At 40.5% G+C, this 24,938-nt stretch overlaps 1 protein-coding gene across 1 annotated transcript in view; it reads right to left on the reverse strand.

Annotated features, from left to right (window-relative positions):
* The window catches only part of LOC122798067 (histone deacetylase 9-like), a 2,531,134-nt gene that overhangs the window by 896,394 nt on the left and 1,609,802 nt on the right, over window positions 1-24,938 (reverse strand). The window lies entirely within an intron of this gene.

Genomic DNA, 24,938 nt, shown 5'->3' on the forward strand with positions numbered 1-24,938 from the left:
GTTGCATTATATATTATCTGCACTTAAAGTTTCATTTAGTCGAAAATTGGTCGAAAGTTGTTTGCTTGTTTGTTAAATTTAACTGTTGAGGCTGTCCACTAAAGTGTGCTAGCCTGCGTAACTGATTTATTACTGTTTCCTGCATTTCTGTGTGCTTTCTATCTCAAAAACAAAAAAAACAAAAAAATATCCTTGTTTTCCCGCCTCTCCTCGACTAGTTTAGACCAGTATACAGGTTTTGTTGTATTCTGGGCTGTGGTGTAGTTCCTGTGTTGTCCATTGCCTTACTTGGATAGAAGGAAGTTTCTTTGCTCACCAGTGGGAGTGGGGAGCCTTGAGCAGCCTATCTGTCCCTGAAGGAGTGACCTCAGCACAAGAGCTTGTAGTAATTGGTTGTTTTGGACCATTTCTAGCTCTTTTGAAGTTCCCTGTTTAAAATCCGCCTCTGAGTGTTTTTTTTCTGGCTATACTACTCAGCAACAGCTCTTCGTGGTCCTGCAGAGTGGTCCCAGCAGCAGAGAACTGAGAAAAGCGACTACTTTCCTGATTTAAGTATTTTTTGCTGTTTTTTACCTGAAATACCTTCTCTTGCTTACTTTGAACAAGCTTAAACTGTTTTTTAACTGTTTGTTGCATTATATATTATCTGCACTTAAAGTTTCATTTAGTCGAAAATTGGTTGAAAGTTGTTTGTTTGTTAAATTTAACTGTTGAGGCTGCCCACTAAAGTGTGCTAGCCTGTGTAACTGATTTATTACTGTTTACTGCATTTCTGTGTGCTTTCTATCTCAAAAACAAAAAAAAATCCTTGTTTTCCCGCCACTCCTCGACTAGTTTAGACCAGTATACAGGCTTTGCTGTATTCTGGGCTGTGGTGTAGTTCCTGTGTTGTCCGTTGCCTTACTTGGATAGAAGGAAGTTTCTTTGCTCACCAGTGGGAGTGGGGAGCCTTGAGCAGCCTATCTGTCCCTGAAGGAGTGACCTCAGCACAAGAGCTTGTAGTAATTGGTTGTTTTGGACCATTTCTAGCTCTTTTGAAGTTCCCTGTTTAAAATCTGCGTTTGCACGGCTTTGCGCGTTTGTGCGCATAGCGCAGCGCCGGTTAAACAAGGTTAAACTTTTTCTGGCTCAGCCAAGTCTGCTCTTCAAATTTTCCCTTACAAAAGCTCTACTCTTATAATAATCAGTCTAATCGCTTTATTATAAGCCTAGCACTTGTTCTCAAAATCTCTCTTCTAAGTAAGCACTCGCTAACTAAAGTAAGCACTACATCCACCTACCTTCCCTGTGAGTACCCACTTCCCTTAAAGGCACAGCACTCCCTTATAATATTGTAGCATATTGAGTGGTAGATTACTAGCATCCTCTCCGGTTCAGCTGGTTAATCTGGGAATCTTGAGACAATGCTACAATTGTCTCATGTACACAGACAACCCTCTCCTCCTCCCAACAAACACAAATACATGTGAGAGATGCAACTATATAGCCAAACTGGAGGCTGAACTCTCTCAACTCAGGACTGGCAAGACCAGACAGGAGGAGAAGGTAACCACACACACACCAAACCCAGTCCCACATAGACCTACCACAACTGCAAACCAAACACATAATAACACAAAGACATACTCGGAGGCTCTAACAAAAAACTTACCAAAACAACAGAGGCTCCCAAAGCAGACACCCAAAAATCCACCACCTCAAAACATAACACATGCAACACATACTTCAATAAATCAGTGTGTCAAACAATCACAGCCCTTAAGGCCAAACACCATGCCTGATACACTAGTAATAGGTGAATCTATAGTCAGACACACTGACGTTCCGCTTACCAGGCTGAACAAGGAGAGGGAAACGGTGAGCTGCCTATCGGGAGCTAGGATCCACCACATAACACATGCACTCAGGTCACTCCAAAGCAAGTACAAATATGACTCCGTCATTGTCCATGCTGGCGTAGATGACCTGAGACGTACCTCCCTGGACTACATGAAAAGAGACATAGAGGAGCTCTCTGATTATGTAGCCCAGGCTGGTATGACCCTGACCCTGAGCAGCATCTTGCCCTCACCAAGAATGATGCCACAATACAAAGACAAGATGATCAGCTTTAATAATTGGCTCAAATACTGGTGTCATTCTAGGGGGATCCAATGTCTGTCTGCTTGGGATGACATGCTGGACAAGCCACGCTGCTTTGCAAGGGACGGCTTGCATCTGTCACCACTGGGCTTCCGGATATTGGCTAAGGCTCTTGACTCCCCCATAGTGCCTTTTTTAGGCAAGGCTCAAAAGACAAACCCACCTCCTTAGAAAACAAAAATGGAAAAAAATTAAGGGTAATGCTTCTCAATGCCAGAAGTCTAAATCTCAAGATGCAGGCTCTCGAAGCACTCCTCAGTATGGAGAACATCGATGTCTGTGCAGTAACTGAAACCTGGTTCAAGGCTCCTGAGAGCACACCAGCACTACCAGGCTATACCTCGTATCATGCTTTTCGGCCCCAAAACTCGGGCTAAACCAAAAAAGGAGGGGGAGTGTCCATATTCATCAAGGACACCCACACCTCCAGGTTAGTGGTAACACATGAAGCATCAGAGACCATCCAGGTGCAACTAACCATAGGCAAAACTGCTATACAACTGGTAGCATGTTACAGACCACCCTCCCAATCTCAAGAACCCCATTCAGTCTTCCTGAAGACATTGGAGGATATGAATGTCTCACCAAACACCATCATATTGGGAGACTTCAACTACCCTAACATAGACTGGGTGCATTATTCTAGCCCAAACACCCTAGCCCAAAGGTTCCTGGAATTCATTAATTCAAATGCAATGGAACAGCTAGTCACCTGTCCCACAAGTGGAGATAATATACTAGACCTGATCATCACAAACATGGGGACAAAGTGCTCCACACCGGAAGTATACCCCTCACTAGTGAGATCTGACCACAAACTAATCACCCTGGATATACATATCCCACCTCCACCCTCAACACAAAAGACTACAGTGAAAAACTTCTCAAAAGCCGACTTTACACTTCTTAAAACTGAGATAGTATCCTTTAAGCTCACTGGGCCAGTGGAAACCACATCCCGCAATGTAGAATCCTTCACAAATGCTTTCTACGGACATCTCCAAGAATGCATGGATCATGCAATCCCAAATAAAACCAAGACCCTCTCCACCAAGCGCAGATGTCCTGTCTGGTGGACCCCAGCCATAAACAAATTGTATAACAAAAGAAGGAAGCTACTGCACGACAGAGCAAAATCCCATAAAGAGAAGGCATCTCTGATCAGCACTAGTAGAAAGCTATGTTCTTTCATAAAAACATCCAAGGCCAACTTTGAGAGAAAAATCGCTATGGACACTAAAGATAACCACAAGGCGTTCTTCAGCTATGTTAGAAACCTGGGTGGAAACCCTCAGATATGTTCAGAGTTAGTTCACAATGACAAAAAATACACTGAACCCACAGATATTGCCAACATTCTGGCAGACAGGTTCGGTGCAAATTTCTCCCCTCCCTCACCCCCAAAAGAAGAAATACTTATCCCAGCTGAATGTAACCTCCCTGTCATCTCAGATGTCCAGGTGAGAACCGCCCTCAGCAAAGCTAAAAACACAGCATCAATGGGACCTGACGGTATCCCGGGTTGCATGCTATGTGAACTCCAAGAGGAGCTAAACCCGCCCATAAAAATGCTATTTAACCTTAGCCTTACTACAGGATATGTACCTGAACACTGGCGTACAGCAACAGTAGTCCCACTCCACAAAGGAGGCACCTCTACAGATCCTGGTAACTACCGCCCCATAAGCTTAACAAGCCTGGTCTGCAAAGCTATGGAAAGAATCATTATGGAACTCATAAACAGAGACATTGGGGACTTACAGACACTTGATCCCACCCAGTTCGGCTTTGTAAAGGGCAGATCCTGCCTTTTGAACCTGGTTGATTTTTTTGAAACAGTCACTAGAGCTATTGATGAGGGCAAAGAAGTCCATACAGCCTACCTGGACTTGGCTAAAGCTTTCGACACAATACCCCACTCTGGCATCATAGACAAGCTCAACAGCTTAAATGTAAATCCATATGTCACAAGATGGGTGGCAAACTGGCTAAAGGATAGAACACATAAAGTCAAAATCACTGGAGCCATGTCAGACTCAAAGCCAGTCACAAGTGGTGTCCCACAGGGCTCTGTCCTGGGACCCCTCTTGTTCGGCATTTATTTCTCAGATGTGAAAGCAAACATGGGAGGGTTGTGGCTGACAAAGTTCGCAGATGACTGCAAACTAGGTGCCATAGTCGATACACCAGCTGACACATACATCCTACAGAAAGGCCTCACTGAAATGGACAACTGGTGCGGAGTCATGGCCTTAAACTAAATGCCAAAAATGTATAGTCATCCCTTTGGAAAAAACAAAGTACCCACAAATTATCACATAGACAGTAACCCACTGAGTACGGAAAAAGTAATCAGAGACCTGGGAACCCAAGTCGATAGTGACCTCTCATTTGACACCCACGTTGCCAAAGTGGTTAGAAAGACTTTCTACCTTGCCCACCTTATCATGAAGGGATTCACATCCAGATCAAAGGAGGTCATTGTACCCCTATACTCCTCCCTTATCAGGCCCATGATTGAGTACAATGCCCCATTTGGTATGTAGCTTACCCGGCACTTGCAACAACTAGAGAGACCCCAAAAGTACCTCACCAAGAGGATCAAGGGTCTCCAACATATGTCATATGCTGCCAGACTAAAGAAACTCCAGCTCTATTCAGTAGCATACCGCCTGCTCAAAGGTGATCTGTGCCTGACGTACAAGGCCATGTCCAATCAGGAATTGATGGACATGCTCCACCTCAAAAAATCCAAATCCATCAGAACCACGAGAGCTAAAGATTTAAACCTCAGCACAAATATGAATAGGACATGCTGGAGGGACAGATTCATAACTCAGAGACTTCCCATACTCTGGAACAGAATCCCAGTTCATGTTAGGCAGAGCCCCTCACTGACTCTCTTCAAGAGAAATCTTGATGAGTGGATGGGAGATCGTAGGTTTACCCCAGGGGTCATCTCTGTGTCACTACTAGACAGAGGCACAGTAAACTAATTCTATTATGTAAGGGGGTCTTCACTGTGTCACTACTAGACAGAGGCACAGTATTCTAAATCTAATCTGTACACTTTTGTACCATTACATGAGGTGGCGAAAGCCACATCACTATAGCTAGGCTTATAAATGCCCCAGGGCAGATAGCCTAGTACTAAACTATGAAACTATGAAACTAAACATAGAAGGATTTTCTTACTACCTTGGAGACATGTTGGTTAAAGGCTAAGTTGCTCTCTACATGAATTCCCAGATCCCTGACTACTGGATCAACTTTTAGGAGTGTTTTATTGATGCTATAGTTACCTGGGGTGGCAGACTTCCCAAAAGGTACTATAATGTATTTCTTGGTATTGAGTTTTAAGCCACAGCTTTGACACCAAACATTTGTTTGGTGTTAGACCTTTCTGAAGGGTGTTCTCATCTTGGGGGGATTCAGTGACCGCTCCCAGTTTGCAATCATCTGCCAACATGGTTAGCCAGAGGCCTTTGACATTGACTTTGTCATCCAAGAATTAGATGCCAAATAGGAGTGGGTCTAGCAGAGAGCCCTGAGGGACTCCACTGGTGACCGGCCTCTTTGTGGAGATGGCCACACTGATTCTAACCTCCTGGGTCCTCTGAGTGAGCCAGCTAGCTATCCAGTGTGTTACACAGGGGTTTATACCTAGTTCCATAAGTTTATTTACAATACCCAAGTGGGATATTGTATGAAATGCTTTAGCCAGATCTATGTAGGAAGTATTCACCATCTTCCTCCTCACCCATTGCTTCAGTGACCTTTCCAAAGAAGTCCACCAGATTCAGTAAACGTGACCTTCCCTTAACAAAGCCAGACTAGGATAGATCCAGAGTCTGGAGGCCCCTTATGTCCTTGTTGATAATTTCCATGATAATTCTTTTCATGGCTTTGCAAGTAAGACTAGCCAGACTAATGGGTCTGTAATTTCCAGGATCTGCTGAAGGTCCTCCCTTATGAAGGTTGGGATGACCGTTGCAGTCCTCTAGTCCCATGGCACAAAGCCTGTTTTAAGACTATAGTTAAATAAATATTCCAGATATCCTGATATGTCATATTTTAGACTGTTCAAGAGGCATCCTAGGATGTTATTGGGGTCCATGAATTAGTGCAGCCAGTGCATGCCCTCGATAGTTGGAGGATTATGTTTGAATGTATTTTTGGGTTGAGAGGGGGGTAAAGTTGGAACTGAAAATTTCCACTAACAGTTTTGCTATATCACCAGGCTCGATGAATGTGGCACCATTAACCACCAGTTCAGCATATTCCTATGTGCTGCCCTTGAGGTTTCTGACATAGCTGTAGAAGGCCTTATGGGCATTCTTCACCTGGCAGGTTATCTTAATCTAAAAGTTGGCTTTGCTTGACCTAATTAGCTCTCTTCATTGCCTAGTTAGTTTGATGAGAGAGTTTTTAATTTTATTGCTATATATTCTGGTTAATTCAGGATGTTATCAAAGCATTTTGTTTTTGGAACAAGTCCTGGGCTTACATCTAGTAGGAACAGCAGTCTCTATACAACCATTGCCATGGCTGTACAGAGATTCTGAGAGCATTTCAACATAGGCTGCTGTGTTCTTAGAGTTTGAAGGGGCACTGGAATTTAACAACCCATCACTTTATAAAGGGTAATTTGCCATGGAATAGCTCCTAATTGTTACTGGTTTGAATGGGATTATTGAGTTGATTTTTATTTTGAAGCTGAGACCTTTCCTGGGGGGGGGGGGGGCATTGGAAGTGTAGCATTCTCCCATATTTGTGGGCATTAGGTACAGTATATTGGAGCCTGTAGAGTGCAGTGTTTAGTCAAGGGTGTTTATATTTATGAAGTCCAGGAATCTCTGCAGATGTAATTTAGGGTGGTATAGGATTCCCAGTCTACAGAGGGGGTAATTAAAGTTTCCCATGAGTATGGTATGTGTTTCCAGTAGGTCCAAGTGTGCATTGTGAGCATTTTCGGACATGGAGGGTGACCAATAGCTGGTTAGGATATGGTATGGGATTTTGTCTATGGTGATCTGCATGTGAAGGAACGCCCAGCACATTACTCTGTTTGACACTAGATGTATGACTGTTATTGATGTATATTGAGACACCTCCAACTTTAGCCCATATCTGTGCAGCTACTGGTGTAAAAGTGTGGAAGGCACTGAGACCTTGCACTGCCGTGGTGCTCTCTGATGCTTTAAACCATGTAATGGTAACTGCAGAGATATCTATATTCTCAAATGTGAGGAGGGCTTGGAGGGACTGTATATATCTTTTTTATTTAGGCTCCTGGCATTGAGCAGTAAGACCTTGTGGTTCAGTTGAGTTGATTTTTCTATGTCGGTAGGTTTGTCAGTTTGGCATTGCCTATAAAAGGCACTATGGGCCTGGATAAAGTTTTAGTCAGTATTCAAAAGCCTAGAGAGGTTAGGTGCAGACAATCCTTGGCAAAGCAATGTGGTCTGTTAACCACGTCTTTCCAAGATGACAAATATTGGATCTCCTTAGAATGACACCAGAAAGACAGACAGTTGTTGAAATCAATCATTTTTTGCTCATATTGTGGCATCATCTTTGGTGATGGTAATATGCTGCTCAGTGCTAAGCCGATACCAATACCAGCCTGAGGCACATAGTCTGAAATATCAAGAATGTCTCTCTTCATATAGTCCAGGGAGGTACATCTCAGGTCATTTACACCTACATGAGCTATGATGAGATCATACTGGTACCTGTGGCATAAGTCATTTTTCAGCTAGGAAAACAGAAAAAGAATTTATTTTTATTGTAGCACCAAGGACCATAAAACTATGGAGAGGCCAACAGGTAGAACACAGAACAGAGTTGAGATATGCACTTTGGTACTTTTGCTATATTGATTATCTTTTTGCATGCCAAGGGAGATGAAACAAGTATAATAACAGAACTCTTGGAGTATTTATATCAGAATAAATGTGGATTGAAATCTACCCATGAATTTCAACAACACATTATTATTTTTGGATGTGATGTTTATCGGTGATACAGGAGATGAAAATGAAGAAAACTGTATAGTAGAACACAGACAAGTAATTACACAGTTCTACTTGTCACCCCATATATCATCCATCATTCATAATAGAAAATTCTAGAGGGTAAGGAGAGTGTGTAGTAACAAATGTGACTTCTTGGGAGAGCAAACTCTATCATAATAATGTTCTTAAAAAGTGCATGTGACGTCGCACTGATTAAAGGCACCAATAACAAGGTATTTAGTATACTTATAAAAGGGGAAGCACTTCAACGTAAACATTTAATTACGAAGAAGAAGAGGAAGAATGGAGGTTCTCCTTTATAGGGGGGGACAGTAACAAAGGAACCTTCCCTTTTAGAAACTGCTGTTTGCCCTTTTGTGTGAACACTGCCTTCATGCTTGTCAGAAATATGTTTGGAACAGAATTTTCAATATATTATTATATAAATAAGAAAAAGTCAGCATTCAGCATAAGTTAACTTGTTGCACAGAAAGGGTTATTATGGCCTTAAATGTCTATGCTAACTCATTTATATAGGACAAACCAGAAGAAAATTTAAAGCTAAAGTATGGGAGCATGTAGGAGATGTTAAAGAGAAAGATATTGAAAATTCTGTTCCAAACATATTTACGACAAGCATGAAGGCAGTGTTCATCTCCTGAAGGCATGCTGGGGACTGATGATGAGTGTTGTGGATTCCGTCTCTTTCCACAGCATGTTTGCATGATCCCAAGGCCGCGTTCATGAACAACCAAGGGCTATTTACCTGGAGAAGTGGTTGTACGCATTCTCATATTACTGCAGTTCATAGGCATGAATGTAAAAGGGCCTGATTTGTATGCAAAACATGAAAATAGACCTGAATTTGCATGAAATAGTTTAACACTGCTATCCTAACTTATGATTACTCAAGTTAGGTGACAACTGCTTGCTAAAAAAAATTGCTGGCAGTACAACAATTACCTTATTATGCTTTTATTTTATCTTATATCTCATATTTCTGTACATGCAATTACCTCTTAATTATACTAATGCTCCTTTGTACTGTGTTTAACTGTTAACTACGTCAACATTTTCTTTGTATCTGTAAAATTTCTGGAGCTTCTCTCCTCGGGTCTCCACTGAAAATGGGCCTCTGGCTCTGTTGGACTAACCCAGTTAACAAAATGTCAAATAAATAAATAAATAAAATGACTTAGGAAACTCTGGGCTCTAAAGTTAAGAAAAAATAATAGAAATATCGTAAAGTAATATGAAGCGCTTCAAAATGATTCAAAATTAGTGAGTTTGTTTTTATCATATAATAGGCGTAGTACAATGGCTTTAGGTAATACTTCAAAGCTGTCATCTGAAAATGGAAAATCATGACAGCAGCAGTGGAAATGATTAGTGATCATTGAGAAAATCAATTTCTTTGGTGTCATGTAGTAACTATATGTATCGTAGAATTGCAGTGTTTAATATTGAAGTAATTAAGTGGTAAGGATGTGTTGCTGGCCGAATATACACGTGTCTTTACTTGGAGATTTCTGAGTGTCATTGAAGAATCAAAATGACAGTATTATGAATGCAGACTGTGGTAGTGGCTAAGGGAAGGATGACTCTGTTAATAAACTGACTGCTTTGTTGTCTTGAATATATTTATGATACTGCAGACATTGCTATAGCACAACTTTACTTGGCTGGACTGAGATTTCTCATGTGTATATGATTACGGGGTTTGTGTTACCTAACTTTTTTAATAATGGCAGGATCTTACACCCCACAACATGTTAGCAACTGCAGGAAGTGACAGTGTATCATAAAGTCAAACACAAGCTGACATTGTATCATGGCTTGTGTAGGGAGAAATCCCATGCACTTCTGCACCAGTATCTCCAAACCCAGGCAAACAAGGCCTCAAGTAAAATCTGACGCAAGAGGGCTGGGAGTAGGGCACAAAACTGGGACTTGACTGGCTCCTGCATTTCAGGAGTATTTTTTTTCTTTTTTTTTTTTTTTCTCTATAGTCCTGATGTTATGGGGTGCCAGGTGCCAGATCTGGAAAGTGTTGGATGAGCCAGCTACGCTTCTGTGATGGCACACCAAGCAGACATGGCCACCTCCATTTTTTTACTAGCTAGGCCTTACTAGTCTGGGGTTGGAGTCATTCTAGGAAGGGGAAGCGGATGAGGTACTGTCAGAACACATGTAGGCAGATCACACAAGACTACAACTGCTTCTCAATAAAGTATTGTAATTAGTCAGGGATGGGAGTAAACACAACAGATTTCATGCAGACTACATCAGCATTCACCTAAGATCAGAGCCCCCCTTCCTTGAGTTTATGGTCCTGGTCCTGCAGTATTGTCAGATCAGTGTCTACAGGATTACTTGCATCATGTATGTCATAACATCAGAGCAACTCATCATACAGCTCTCATGATGGCCCCTCCTCAAAATCACTTGCACCATCACCTAGCCTATTGTTAGGAAATGTGCAAGACACAATCATCCTTGGCCTTCTGTGAATCAAACATGACATTTCTGTTACTTACAATTTCACCTTCACAAGCACAGATGAATGTTTAACTCAAAGGGGAACATGTAATTAAAAAACAAAAAAACAAAAAAGGGGAAGGGCTTAGAACACCTGGTAATTGTATGCATTTTATTCCTTTAATGATACTGATTAAAACCTTATTGAATTGTGGACAAAGAACTGTATGTTATAGCAAAAGATTGCGCTGATTAAGACCATTAATACTATATGCACTTACATTGTGACAGCTCACAGTTACCTACAACTTAAAAGTAGCAATACACACATTTTCAGGGAAACATTAATAAAAAAATTACAGATTAAAATGAATATTCTGTCATGTAAACAAACACTGCTGCTACTTCACCCTCACCACTGCACAAATGATGATGCCTTTTGTCGTGGAGGACACAGATTATTGTGTATGACAAAAATAAAACAAAATAAAATAATCTGATGTGCAGTACCTGAAAAGACAACATACTTCAAATTGATTAAACATTGCATAATATAAAAAACAATATGACACATTTTCATTCAAATGCAAGGTATGAACTCATTAAATACTAAATTAATACTTATTACTTATTACTAGTTGAACCACTTCTGCTCATTCAGTAAGTGTATACTTAGGTAATCTACCTCACTTAAATTTATTGTGCAAAACAAAAATGTGATTATTACTTATATGACGCCTTATGACATCACTAAACATGAGTCAGTGTACACCCAGACATGACTTTTACAAATAATAATATGAGTAACTGTTCCAAAATTTAAAAAAAAAAATATTTAAAGATGAAAACGGAAGTTAGCTGAACAGTGACAGTAAATTATGCACCACACAGCATAGTCTATATGTCACTGCATGCATCAACTATACTGTGTTTTTTACAAGAAAAGAAAACCCGAATGTCATGGTCCATACTTCTAAAGTAGACACCTCTTCTTTACCTGTGCACTCATATGCCATGCATGAGCCTATCACATGGAGTCCCTTACTACTATTGCTAAGATAAGATAAGATTCCTTTATTGTCATTGCACAAGTGCAACAAAATTAGTGGCAATCCTAAGGTGCAATCACATATAATGGACATAATTAAATAGAAAGGAATATAATACAGTACAGTACAATACAGTAAAACATCTAGGTTATTGCACTTATGATAACTGCACATGAAGAATAAAAAAAAAGATGCAAAAGGATGTAAACGTACTTTATAGTGCAGAAGTAACTGTTATTGTGCTGGCTGGAGTCACTCAATGTGAGTGTTTAGCATTATTCAGTTCTCATATGGCCCTGGCATAGAAACTGTTCTTAAATCTATTTGTCTATGATGGAATAAACCTGAACCATTTGCCAGAAGGCAACAACTCAAACAGGTCATGACCAGGGCGGGAAGGGTCTTACAGAATGTTGACTGCCCTGCTAAGGTAGCGAAAGCTGAAGAGTTCCTCCAAAGAGGGCAGTGGGTAGCCAATGATTTTCTGGGCAGAGGTAATGATCCTTTGAAGAGCCTTCCTGCCTGCTGCTGAGCTGTCAGCATACCATGTCAAGAGGCAGTATGTCAGCACATTTTCAATGAGACAGTGGTAAAAACAGAACAGCAGCTTCACCTGCAGGTTGTTTTTCCTGAGAATCCTCAGGAAACAGAGTCTCTTCTGTGCCTTCTTGACTGCCTCTGTGATGTTTATGGACCAGGAGAGATCTTTTGCAACATGTATATGAAACTTGAAAACAGGAACCATTTCCACCCAGTCTCCATTGATGTATATTGGGTTGTGGTCTGTGTTGTGTCCCCGGAATTCTATTATAAGTTCTTTTGTTTTGGCAGAGTTAAGGGCAAGATTGTTCTCAGTACACCATGCTGTTAGTATTTGGACATCATCCCTATAAACTGTCTCATCACCTTCTGAGATAAGTCCAACCACTCTTGTGTCATCTACAAACTTAATGATGGTATTAGTAGAATAGAAGGAGACACAGTTGTGGATGTAAAGAATATACAGAAGTGGGCTCAACACACAGGCTTGTGGGACGCCGGTGCTGAGTATGAGGGTGGAGGAGAGGTACAGGCCTAGTCTAACCATCTGATGATGGTTGGTCAAAAAGTCTTTGATCCAATGACAGGCAGGTTGTGAAAGTCCTAAGCCAGCGAGTTCAGTGACCAGTCTGTCTGGAATGACTGTATTAAAAGCTGAACTAAAGACTACTAACAGCATCCTCACATAGCTTCCCTGCTGCTCAAGATGACAAACTGCAGTGTGTAAGGCAGTGGAGATGGCATCTTCCGTAGACCTATTTGCACTATAAGCATACAGGTGTGTGTATCAGTAGTAACTTTAATGTGTTGCATAACCATTTGTTCACAACACTTCAGGGGTAAGTGTCACTGGACGGTAGTCATTGAGGCTACTGATAGCAGGTTTCTTTGGCAGTGGAATGATCGCGGTAGACTTCAGGCAAGATGGAATAATAGACTTAGACAGAGACAGGTTGAAGATCTTTGTAATGACCTCAGAGAACTGATCTGCACATTCTGTCAGCACCCATCCTGTCACTCCATCAGGGTCAGCAACCTTTCTAGGATTAACCACTCAGAGCACATGCCTCACATCTAGCTCTTGCACTGTGAAGGTGTGATCATAGGAGTTTGATACAGATGACATGAGACTGCTATGGCCTATCTGCTGGAGCCTAGGTGTGACTGTCTGCTGTTTACATCTCAAAATGAGCAAAGAAACAATTAAGTTCCTGTGCTATCAAGGCATCTGTATCAACAGTCATACAATTACTGGTTTTGTGGTTAGTGATGTTCTGGATACCTTTCCATAATTGCTGTTGGTCAATGTTCGTGAAGTGGTCCTCTATCTTCCTTTTATAGCCTGCTTTAGCCTCTCTGATGGCTTTCTTTAAGTTGGCTCTAGCCATGCTGTAAAGGGCTCTGTTACCAGACCTGCAGGTTGCATTGTGGTAACTGAGAAGTGATCTGACCTCCTTTGTCATCCAAGGCTTCTGATTAGGGAACACACAAATATGTTTGTAGACAGTGACATGGTCAACACACTTCTTTATGTAACAAAGTACAGCTGCTGTGTACACTTCCAAGTCCTGATCCACAAAAATGTCCCAGTTAGTCATTTAAAAAAATCCTGTAGCTGCAAGAGTGCTCCTTCAGGCCATATTTTAACAGTCTTTGTGGTGATTTGGACTTTTCTCATAACAGGAATACATGCTGGGGTCAGAAGTATGAATAAATGATCTGACTGGCCTAAATGAGGCAACTTTTTTATCCTTTTGCCCCCATGTCTGCAAATCTTTTTATGTCTTTTTTTGAGATTACATTTTTATTTAATTTGGATTTTATGAAAAAAATATGTTAATTTTTATTTTCGTTATATAGATGATTTGATATTTGTTTGTGAGGATGGAAGAGATGAAGTTGATGAGTTTATGTTGGAAATGCATAAGAATCCTTTTGGCCTGTCATTTGATGGGCTTCATAAAGGTAATAAAGTTATATATCTGGACCTCGTATTGGAGGGAAAAGAAAATGGAGGTATTTCAGCAAATATTCATAGAAAATTTATTGATGGTAATCAATATCTTCACGCTACTAGTTGTCACCCACCCCATGTTTTGAAGGCTTTACCCTTCAGGGAACTATTACGAATCTCAAAACTTTGTAGCAAAAAGGATTTACTATTAAGTGAGATAGGACAGACCAGAAATATGTTTTTAAGAAGGGGGTATAATCCAGATATCATGCAGGAAGCCCAAAGTAGAATGTGGGAAGAAATGAGTATAGGTAGTAAAGTGAGGGGTAAAAACAACAAGTATAATTATAATTATACATATTTTTACACATGAAAATGGAACGAAAAATAAAAATTTGGTGGATCCAATTTATTATGTGTCAGTGTATAATATTAAAAGTGAAGAAGTGAGGACACTAATAGAGTACTACTGGAAATATTTGGTGGAAGATAGGTTTTTGGCAAATATTTTGCCAATGAAACCTTTTTTCTCCTATAAGAGGGGAAAAAATGTGAGAGATATGGTAGTACATGGTAAATTTTGTATGCCAGTTGTAGATATACCAGATACACCATCAGTCAGAGGAACTTTATGTTGTGACAAATGCAGCATATGTACACATATTGTAAATGTGTTTCACAGTATGAATGGAGTTAAGTTTGAACCCAGAGGCACCTATTCTTGTACAAGAAAGGGAGTTATATATGCCCTGAGGTGCCCATGTCAGTTATATTATATAGGGGAAATTAAATGCAAATTTCGCATCAGATTCATGGAGCATTTGAGGGATATAAAGAATATAAGGGAAGATAAAATGATAGCTCTACATTTTAAAATGTTGCATAACAGTGATATTAATTTATTACAAGGTACAATTTTAGAGAGAGTGGAATGTTTACATATTAACGAAGATGTATTGAAACAGAGGTTATTGTCTAAGGAAAGTATTTATATTTTAAAATATAAAACATTAGTGCCTAAAGGCTTAAACAATGAGTTGAATTGGAAGTGTTCACTTTAAGGGGGTAATTTATTGTTTAATTATTAATTGAATGTAATTAACTATGTGGTATATAAATGTAAGTGCTTTTTTGAGAATTTGTTATTCCTTGAAGGTGGAAACACTGAAGCGCTAGAATAAAAAGAATAAAAAGTCTTGCTTTATTATTTGGCCTCTCTGTATACTAAGTCGCCGGTTTCTTTTGGGTTAGAGTTGTTTGTAACTTTTTTATCCTGCAGACAACCTTGTCCAGTATGTTTTCCCCCTAGTTACACGTTTGATGTGTTAATGAAATTTAGGGAGAACTGTCTTCAAATCCTTGTGGTTGAAATCACCAGCTATGATATGAATGGCTTCAGGCTGGGTGTTTTGCTGTGAATTAATGGTATTGAACAGATAACCTAGAGCTGTACTAGCATTAGCATCCAGTGGAATGTAAACAACTGTAACTATAACAGCAGTAAATTCCATTGGTAAATAAAAGAGCCTGCATTTGATTGTTTGATACTCCAAATTAGGAGAGCAGTAATTTTCTATGATCTATGTCTTGGTAAACCAGCTGTTATGCACATAGATGCAAAGCCCCGCACCTTTGCTCTTGCTGGAGCATCTATTTCTGTCCCACTAAATGCTGCATGAACTGTTAGCTCATTGGCTACATCTGGTAATCACGAATGTAGCCAGTCTCTTATAAGTTAGCTCTCAGAAATTCGTAGACGTAAGTCATCCATTTTATTTGTAATGGATCTTGCACTGGTGATAAATATGTTTGGAAGATGCGGTTTATGCTGATGTTTCCTTAATTTAACAAATAGACCAGACTGCCAACCCCACTTTTGGCTTCTGTATCTTCTCCACCTTTGTTGCTTGCCTGAGCTGACAACAATCCATGGAGAACCTGGTACCCTTGCTATCACCACCAGTATGTCATGTGAGTGTAGAAATTCACTCATAACAGCCTGATTGTTCTAAAATCCAGTTTTCAATAGATGTTGACAACTATACTTAAAATCAGTCTGGCTGAACTTAAGTATACAAAACATACATATAACACAGAACAAGCTCCAAAAAGGAAAGCCTGAAGCTGCAGCATCTATGCGCATTACCATCTTAATGAAAAAGAAATTGGTCAACATTAGTCATAGTGGGATTAGAACTGGGAGCTGCAGTGACCGCATGGGTCATTTCATCACCAGACTGGTGCATGATCATGTTATGCATAATGCAACATACAGTAACCATCCTGCTCATGGCAGCTGACTAATAGTGAATTGCACCCTTATAGTCATCCAGGCCCCTAAACTGATTCTTTAGGCAGCCAAAGATCCTCTACATGACAATAAAGGCCTGGGACAGGGTTGTGTTATAGGTGACTTCTCCAGCTCCACTTGCATTTCTCTCTGGTATAACAACCAAGGCTCCAGTGGATATCCAGCATCACCTGAGACTGAGACCAAAAAAAAAAAAACAGAGAGAGGGGGAAGGGGGTGACAAAACAAATAAAACATGGGCTAGTATTCAGCAATACATAATCCATTAACTACTTAAATAAAATAGAAAAAAAATAAATAAATAAAACCTTTGCACTTACCAACAAGATGACCATTAGGCATCCTACCATGCTTGAAGAGGGAGCAGAGTGAGTCTGTGTGCCAGATATGGGAATTATGTGCACTGCCAGGATGCTGGGAAGAGATGTGAACCCCGGTGCATCACATTCTACCCAAAAGTTAAAGGAATGGAATCCCTTACTTTTGTAATACTGCTTCCCCTGTGGAGCAGGAAGCACCCTACTTGCAACATGGGTGCAATCTATTGTACCCAGTGCCTCAGGAAAATTATAACTCCATAAAAGTCACTCATAGTCCTGGCTCATTCCTGAGCTGACACTGGGAAATATATGTGCTGATCCACATGTGCCAACAAAAACTGCTGCAGTATCCTAGAGGCAGAATCCTGTGAGATACTCAACACGTCTGCAGTCTGTAGCTGGAAGGTCACTCCTCGCAAGTATAAACTATACATACCTTAGTATCCACAGAGATAGGAAGTTCACACATTCTTCCAGTACCCTTATGGGGTCATACATACTCACTAAGACAATACAATATCCCCATCCACTCTAAACCTGATATTTCCTAATTGTAATTATCTGCTTATATTTCCATCTTCTTGGCCAGTGGGCATTGTTAGGTGCAACAGGTTTTGACTCAACCAACCAAGCTGCTTAAAATGGGAAATAACAAGGCTTAGCAGCAACTGACAGCACCTTCATGGAATGTAAAGTAAATAGAACACACGAGACTCCTCTTTATATAGCATATCCATGGACTGGGAAGAAAAGTGGGAAAACGTAACTATGAATCATAAATAAGTGAGAGAATGTTTCATTAGCATACGCTGTTTTATATCATTTTTCAATTGCATCTAATTATGTCTTCATTTGCTTAGGCTTATTTCGGCCTCATAAGAGTAAGTGGCCTGTATGAATCATTGCTTCCTTGCGCTAATTCATGGATAGTGTCATAAGCTTTAATGCGTACAGGTAATGTCTATGAATACCACCCTCAGTTTTCATAATATGCCTGCCTGGACTGGCTTATGTCATAACTTGAGAAATGTACATATTTAAACAGACACTATGATAAACAGAAGTTTGTGTTTGTCTATGTAGAGCACACTCATTATCCTGTCAGGATTTTTCTCTTTCTGGGCCCTTTGCTTTCTTTTTCACACGGCATCCATATAGTATGGAGCAGCTACAGAGAAAAGAGAGAGGGAGAGGAACAGAGGGCACAAGATGAGAATGAGGTATGATGAAACCTCCCTTGGAAAGTTCACAAAGTTGTTTCTTTTATTTTTCATGACAAATAGTGCACAGAATAAGTATTCACAGAAAATGATAACAGCTTTCTTAAAGTGGACTTCAAATATACTTGGGACTAAAATAATGAAATATGAGATTTAGGAATAAACAACTAAGCGCAGTGATCAGTTGTTCTCAGAAGGCATTTAGCTAGGTAGGATAAATAGAATGATTCAAACCATCAGCACTATTAAAGCATCTGTCACAAAGCAGGATTACTGCAAAAAAGTATACACAAATTAAATTACATAATCAGTAATCATGTAGTTCTACAAATTATGGCTATTTTTTCAGTGCAAATTCAGCGGACATAAAATTATTTTAGGATGACAAAGAACTCAGGCAGAGCATTTTGATATTCAGAATTATGTCTATAGGTTAGTAATCTGGATTTTCTTGTAAAACCTTGTGTTATTTCCTTCTGGTGTTTTTCGCATAATTTCTGATAACATGTATGCAGCTTTGGTAAATGACGATTAATCTCATCTCAATGCTTTTGAGAGTTTGAAAAAAGAGCAATTATAAAGGTTAATGATTCTAGCTGTATTCTGAAACTTGCAGCACAAATCATTTTATGTGTGCAGTGTTTGTCACAGATAACCACCTTTACACGTCAGCTAGAAAATGTGGCTTCCAAGTCTGAACAAAATCATTGAATGAACTGGTATTCAGAAGCCTGTTGAATGTACCTTGAAACGTTATCTAAAAGATGGCAGGTAACAAAAAGGTGTGATTCTCTTCAAGCCTAACATTTGAATGTGTATAAAAATATTGTCTAACAATGGCAGCTAACAAAAACTTAAGGAGCATCATTGCATAAGACATGACACTCTTGTCAGAGGCAGTCAAAGGAATAGGTTATCAAAATATTTCTCACTGTAAGACACTTGATAGACCAGACAACAGAAAATGTTCTTGTCATCTCAATATATTGTCTCTCTCTCTCTCTATCTACTCTCTGAACTCAATTTATTTATTTGTATTTGCTTTCCAGAGTAGAGCACTGATCTCCATGGGCCTTTTTCAGACTCGGCTCGGAAGTGGCGTCTGGTTAAGTGACTTGCGCAGAGTCACACAAGCAATGACACATAGGTGGATTATTCAGTGACTTGTCAGGCAAGATGCTGAATCTGAATGTTTTAAATAAACAATTTAATCAATATTAAGTTTTATTGTTAGCTATATGATTGTATAGTAACAACAATGTTATTCAATTTTAAGAAAATCAGCAAAGGTATAGGATCACAGGAAGTTACTAGGCTAATAGCCCTAAGGCCCTTACAAGCCTAGTCAAGTTCTACCTATATTTCCATGATCAGCACCTACTGTCCGTGTCCAAGAGGGACACAGTTGGAACCTCCGGGCGGTTAGCCATCCAATCATCCAGATTGCGTTTCAAGAGAGCCAATGATGTGCTCTGTTTGACAAGAATTGGGAGTCTGTTCCAAAGGTGTGGTAACCTCTGGGAGACAAATTTGTCCCTCTAGCAGGTTCTATTAATGTCACATACCAGGTTAAGGTCTTTAGAATGAGGAACCCATGCATCATTTGACTTAAAGAGATGCAGCATTTCCAATAAAGCATGGTCAGGGATTATTGCCTTGTATTGCTTTGTATGCAAGGCAGAGAAAGCCTATGAGTAGTCTGTATGAAACAGAATAAAGTGACAGTCATTTCAGATGATCTACATGGGACAGAAACTGAAGACCTCTGTCATTTCTCCAATCGGTGCAGGTGCTTGAACAGGTACATACCAAAAGGAGCGTTGTACTCAGTTATTGGCCTGATGAGAGAAGAGGACCAGGAGGTTATAACTTCTTTTTTTCTGAAGGCAATGCCCTTACTTATGAGATGAGCAACATAAACTGCCCTTCTGACCACTGTGGAGACATGGTGGTTAAACGTAAGACTGCTGTCAACTTGTGTACCCAGGTCTCCCACTACTGACTGTGTACTTAAGGTGTTGCTATTGATGTGGTAGTTAGCAGGAACATCACCCTTACCAAAAGGGGTGATAATACATTTTTTGCATTGATTTTAAGGCCATGACTTTGATGCCAATCATTTGTTTGTGTAAGACCCTCTTGTAGGATGTTGAAGTCATTTGGGGATTCTTTGACTGCTCCCAGTTTGCAGTCATCAACAAACTTTGTTCAGAGAAATAGATTCCAAACAGCAGAGATCCCAAGACTCATCCCTGTATAACACAACTGGTTGCAGGTCTGCTCCGTGAGGTGGATTCTCCTGTTTTGATTATATGGGTTCTATCAGTGAGCCAGTTAGCTGCCCATCTAATGATATAAGGGTTGATACCTAGCTGGGTGAGTTTTTCAATGTTGCCTAAGTGGGGGATAGTGTTAAATGCCTTTGGTAAATCTAGGTAGGCTGTATGCACAGATTTCCCCTCGTCCAGGGCCTTGGTAACTGTCTTGAAGAAGTTGAGCATGTTTAACAGGCATGATCTCCCTTGGCCAAATCCAAACTGTGTAGGGTCAGGTGTTTTGAAATTACCTAAATCATTGTTGATAAGGTCCATGATGATTCACTCCATAGCCTTACAGATAAGGCTAGTCAGGCTAATAGGTCTATAGTTCCCAGGGTCAGTGGAAGAACCACCTTTGTGCAAGGGAATAACGGTGACCGTTTTCCATTCAGCTGGGATGAAGCCAGTACTTAGACTATGATTGAAAAGAATACCAATGGTGTTGCTAATTCTTGTTGGAGCCCATGTAGGACACAGTCTGGGATGTTATCAGGTCCCATAGATATTGTGTTTTTGGCCTTAGAGAGGGCATTTACGACCTGCTCTGTAGAGATACAAGGTAGGGGACAGGTGATAGGAATGTCATGGGGTATGTGTGGCACGGACAGAGGAGTCAAGTTTTCACTGAACCTGTCAGCCAACAGGTTAGCTATGTCCACAGGCTCAGTATATGTGGTATCATTTACTACCAGTTTGGCACAATCTGGGCCTTTCCTTTTAGGTTACAGATGTAACTAAAGAATGTCTTATGATTGTCTTTAGTTGAGGAAGCTAATTTGGTTTCATAGTTTGCTTTGGAGGACTTCACAAGAAGTCTTATTCAATTGTTTAAGCTGAGAAGGGAATGTTTCCAGTTTAGGGCTCACTCCCTCTTATTCTTTGATAGCAATTTCTTCCTGTTGTTGTAAAGCCTGTTAATGCTAGTTGTCCACCACGCAGGTTTGCTCTTCCTTGAGAAGCTTGTTTTGGTCCTATCAGGTATGGCCGAGTCAATGCAGTTATACAGGTATTTGTATAAAGCACTGGTGTAGAACTCGACATAGTTGCCAGTTCCATCTGAGGGGAGAGATGCAGTGAAGCTATTTATACCATCCAGTAAGAGGTTATAATCTGCTTTGTAGAAGTTTTTTTAGTTTAGTTGCTGCTGTTGGGGAGCAGTTGTAATAGTTATTTCAAATGAGACTAATTTGTTTTCAGATCTCACCAGGGAAACCTCACAGTGGGGGTGCTACAGTGGCCCCCCCATATTGGTAAGCACTAGATCCAGGATGCTGGTACCCCTTGTGGAGGTGTCCACCAGCTGGTCCAGGTCATCGGAGTTAGCAAAGTTGAGGAACCTTTGGGCAAGTCAGTTTGAGCACAAGTAATTTACTCACTCAGTGGATCGGTAGTTAGTCACCCAAAGCCATGGTGTCTGGATGTATCTTGATAGTCCCAATTAGATCCAAATAGGCAGAGTGGATGTCCAGATTCATGGAAGAGGTCCTGTAGCTGGTAATGACTTCAGTAGGTATCCTACCAACAGTTAATTGCACATGAAGTATCTCCAGGTAATCATGCTGTTTAACCAATCTGGAGGTGTATTTATCTTTAATGAATATTGATACACTGCCTCCTTTAGCTTTCATACCTTCGGTTTGTGGTCTAAACATGTGGAAGGAGGTGTAACCTGGTATGGCTGGGGTGCACTCCACAGCCTTGAACCAGGTCTTCTTGATTGCACAAATGTCTGCATCTTCCAAGGTGAGGACTGTTTCCAGTGAGTGCAGTTTCACGTTAAGACTCTTAGCATTTAACTGCATAACCTTGAGGTTATTTTTAGATTAAGTTTTTACATTGAGAATTTTGTCCTTGAGACGCTGCCTGAAAAAGGCAATATGGGGCTAACAAGAGCCTTAGCCAGTAGCCGAAATCCCATGGGTGACAAATGAAGACCATCTGTAGTAAAGCATTGAGGTCTGTCAATCATGTCATCCCAGGCTGACAGATACTGGATCCCCTTAGAATGACACCAGAAACTAAGCTAATTATTGAAGTCAATCATTTTTTGTTTGTACTGAGCCATCATCCTAGGTGAAGGTAAAATGCTGATTAAGGCTAGGGACAAACCTGCCTGAGACACATAGTTTGAGAGCTTAGTCATGTCTTTCTTCATATAGTCCAGAGAAGTACATCTCAAGTTGTTCACACACCAACATGATCTATGAAGAGTCATAACAGTACCTGTTGTTCAGAGATTTGAGTGCATGTGTGATGTGGTGTATCCTGGCACCTGACAGACAACTGACTGTGACTTTTCCTTATCCAGCCTAGTGAGAGGGACATCTGTGTGTCTCACGATGGAATTGCCTATGACTAATATGTCTAGTTTTGTGGTTTGCCTTAATGGCTTGACTGGTGAAACATGCGTGTGAGCTATTATGTGTATTGTGTTCAGCAGAGGAAGTATTTTGTGTAGCGTGCTTGTGTTTGTGTTTGGGAGTTCTCTGATGTTTAGGTATTTTTCTGGTCAGGGCCACCGCATATGTAGGTATGTGTGATGTGGGTTGGGTGGAGTAGGAGGTGAAGTGTGCATGCTAACAACCCACTCATTGTCCTATGAACTGACTGGTGTATGAGAAAGCATGGATTCAAGGTTCTTAATATAGTTGCATCTCTCACATGTTGAGTTTGTGTGGACTAGGAGTAGAGGAATGTCGGTGAACATGAGGCAGATGTTACACTGCCTCAGGATGCCCATGTCGACCAAGCTGGCTGGAGAAACTGTGGGAAATTGTCTGTCCATAGTGCTAGGTAAATTTATATCATCAGGAAAAGAGGTCACACTTTGGAATGGCAAGTGGGTGAGAGTTGCATTGGTACCTCTGGGGCTAGGCTTAGTGTTCCACCTAACAGTAGAGCAGGTCCACGAAAAACCTCTGGAGGACCACAAGCAAAGTGCTAAGGAAAAATTTAACAAGCAAACATTTGCATCTATAACCACCAATGGTAACCACCACTATGCAGCAGTGCACAGTGGTGTGCTACATGCAAACAAGACCAAACGCAGGGTTTAAATAAAACCAGAAATAACCCTTATAGCTCAAACTAGCCAATAAGGATGCACTCTCTGAACTGTAGTCCAACCACCCTTAAATAGATGGGACCCAGACAGCACTCTCCTCCTCTACAAGGGTGCAGAAGGGCCATCACCAACAAAGATGGCTTAAATTTGATGCTCAGAAGTTACAAAACAGACCCAGAAACAGCAAACCTGGAACTGGGCTATGCTACAGCTGAACTAGTACAGTATACAGTAAAATGTGGCAAAAACAGGTCAGACAATTCAAGGAGATAGTAGAATGCAAATGCAAATTAAAAGTGCAATATAAGAGCAAAAACAGGGACTTACAGTTAGTTGGAAGCAATGGATGCCTCAGATTTTTCTGTAACTCAGTGAAGAGCTGATTTTAGTGCTCAAGTGATACCAAATAGTCTAGATTCAGGTCTGAAGTTAGCCTATGCTATAAAATGCAGAAGTAATAGAAATTCAAAGTGTATAATATCACAGTCACAACAGCAAAAACAGTTTAAATAAAGTAGCAATTCACCAGCAATTCCCAGCTTAGAAGGGTGTAGGCCACACTCTCCCTCCACAAGAGTCTAGACCATAAACCTTCTTAATCTAAAACAACTAGTTTTAGAGCACAAGTTCATAAGTCAGAACTAAGACACTTCAGAAAACAGACCCAATAGGCCTTCAACCAGCAATTTTCAGCTTAGAAGGGTATAAGCTATCATCTCCTGCCACAACATAACTGGTTTGGAACACATGTTCAAGGAACTCAAAGGTGTGGCAATGGGGTCCACTTGTGGCCCCCTTTTTGACAACATTGTCATGGCCTGGAGGGAGAGATCCTATTTATATTCTAGCACTTATTTTCAGCACATTTCTTTGTATGTCCCATATTTGGATGATTTTTTTTCTAGCATGGAAGGGACCCCATGGTCATTGTGGCTGTATTCATTGAGTATATCAATCAGACAACTAAATTTTTAAAATGTACCCATACTATCAGTCCTGACCAGATAGTTTATCTAGATGTGTTAATTTCCAAGAATGAGACCAGAACAGGACTAAGGTCTACCATACACAGAAAGACTACCTTTTCCAACAACTACCTACATTTTTCTAGCAGTCACCCCTTACATGTTAAGCGGGGTGTAGTTAAGGGACAGATGGTGAGGGCAGCACGTATGGTATCTGAACACAGTGATTTTGTGAATGAGCGTGCTTATATTGCCAACCTGTTTTTGAATAGGGGGTACCCTCACCATCTTGTGTCCAGAGTGCAGGATGAAGTTATCAATAAATGGGAGAGCGGTGTACATGTTCCATTATTGTCCAGTAACATCATTGTGTCTATGTCTGATACAGGTATGGTCTCTGATTACAACCAGTATTCTATTGCAAATGTCAGTGAATCTGGAGATGGCAATGCACAAGGTGAAATGGTTAGTAACAGTCTGCTGAATGTCAACAATTCCAAGAGTGTGGTTTGTCCTTTTGTTACCACCTATAGTAGTAACAGCTATATCATTTCTGACAT

This window comes from Protopterus annectens, chromosome 3.part1 (genome assembly GCF_019279795.1).
Source record: "Protopterus annectens isolate FY-2018-M chromosome 3.part1, PAN1.0, whole genome shotgun sequence".
NCBI lineage: Eukaryota > Metazoa > Chordata > Ceratodontiformes > Protopteridae > Protopterus > Protopterus annectens.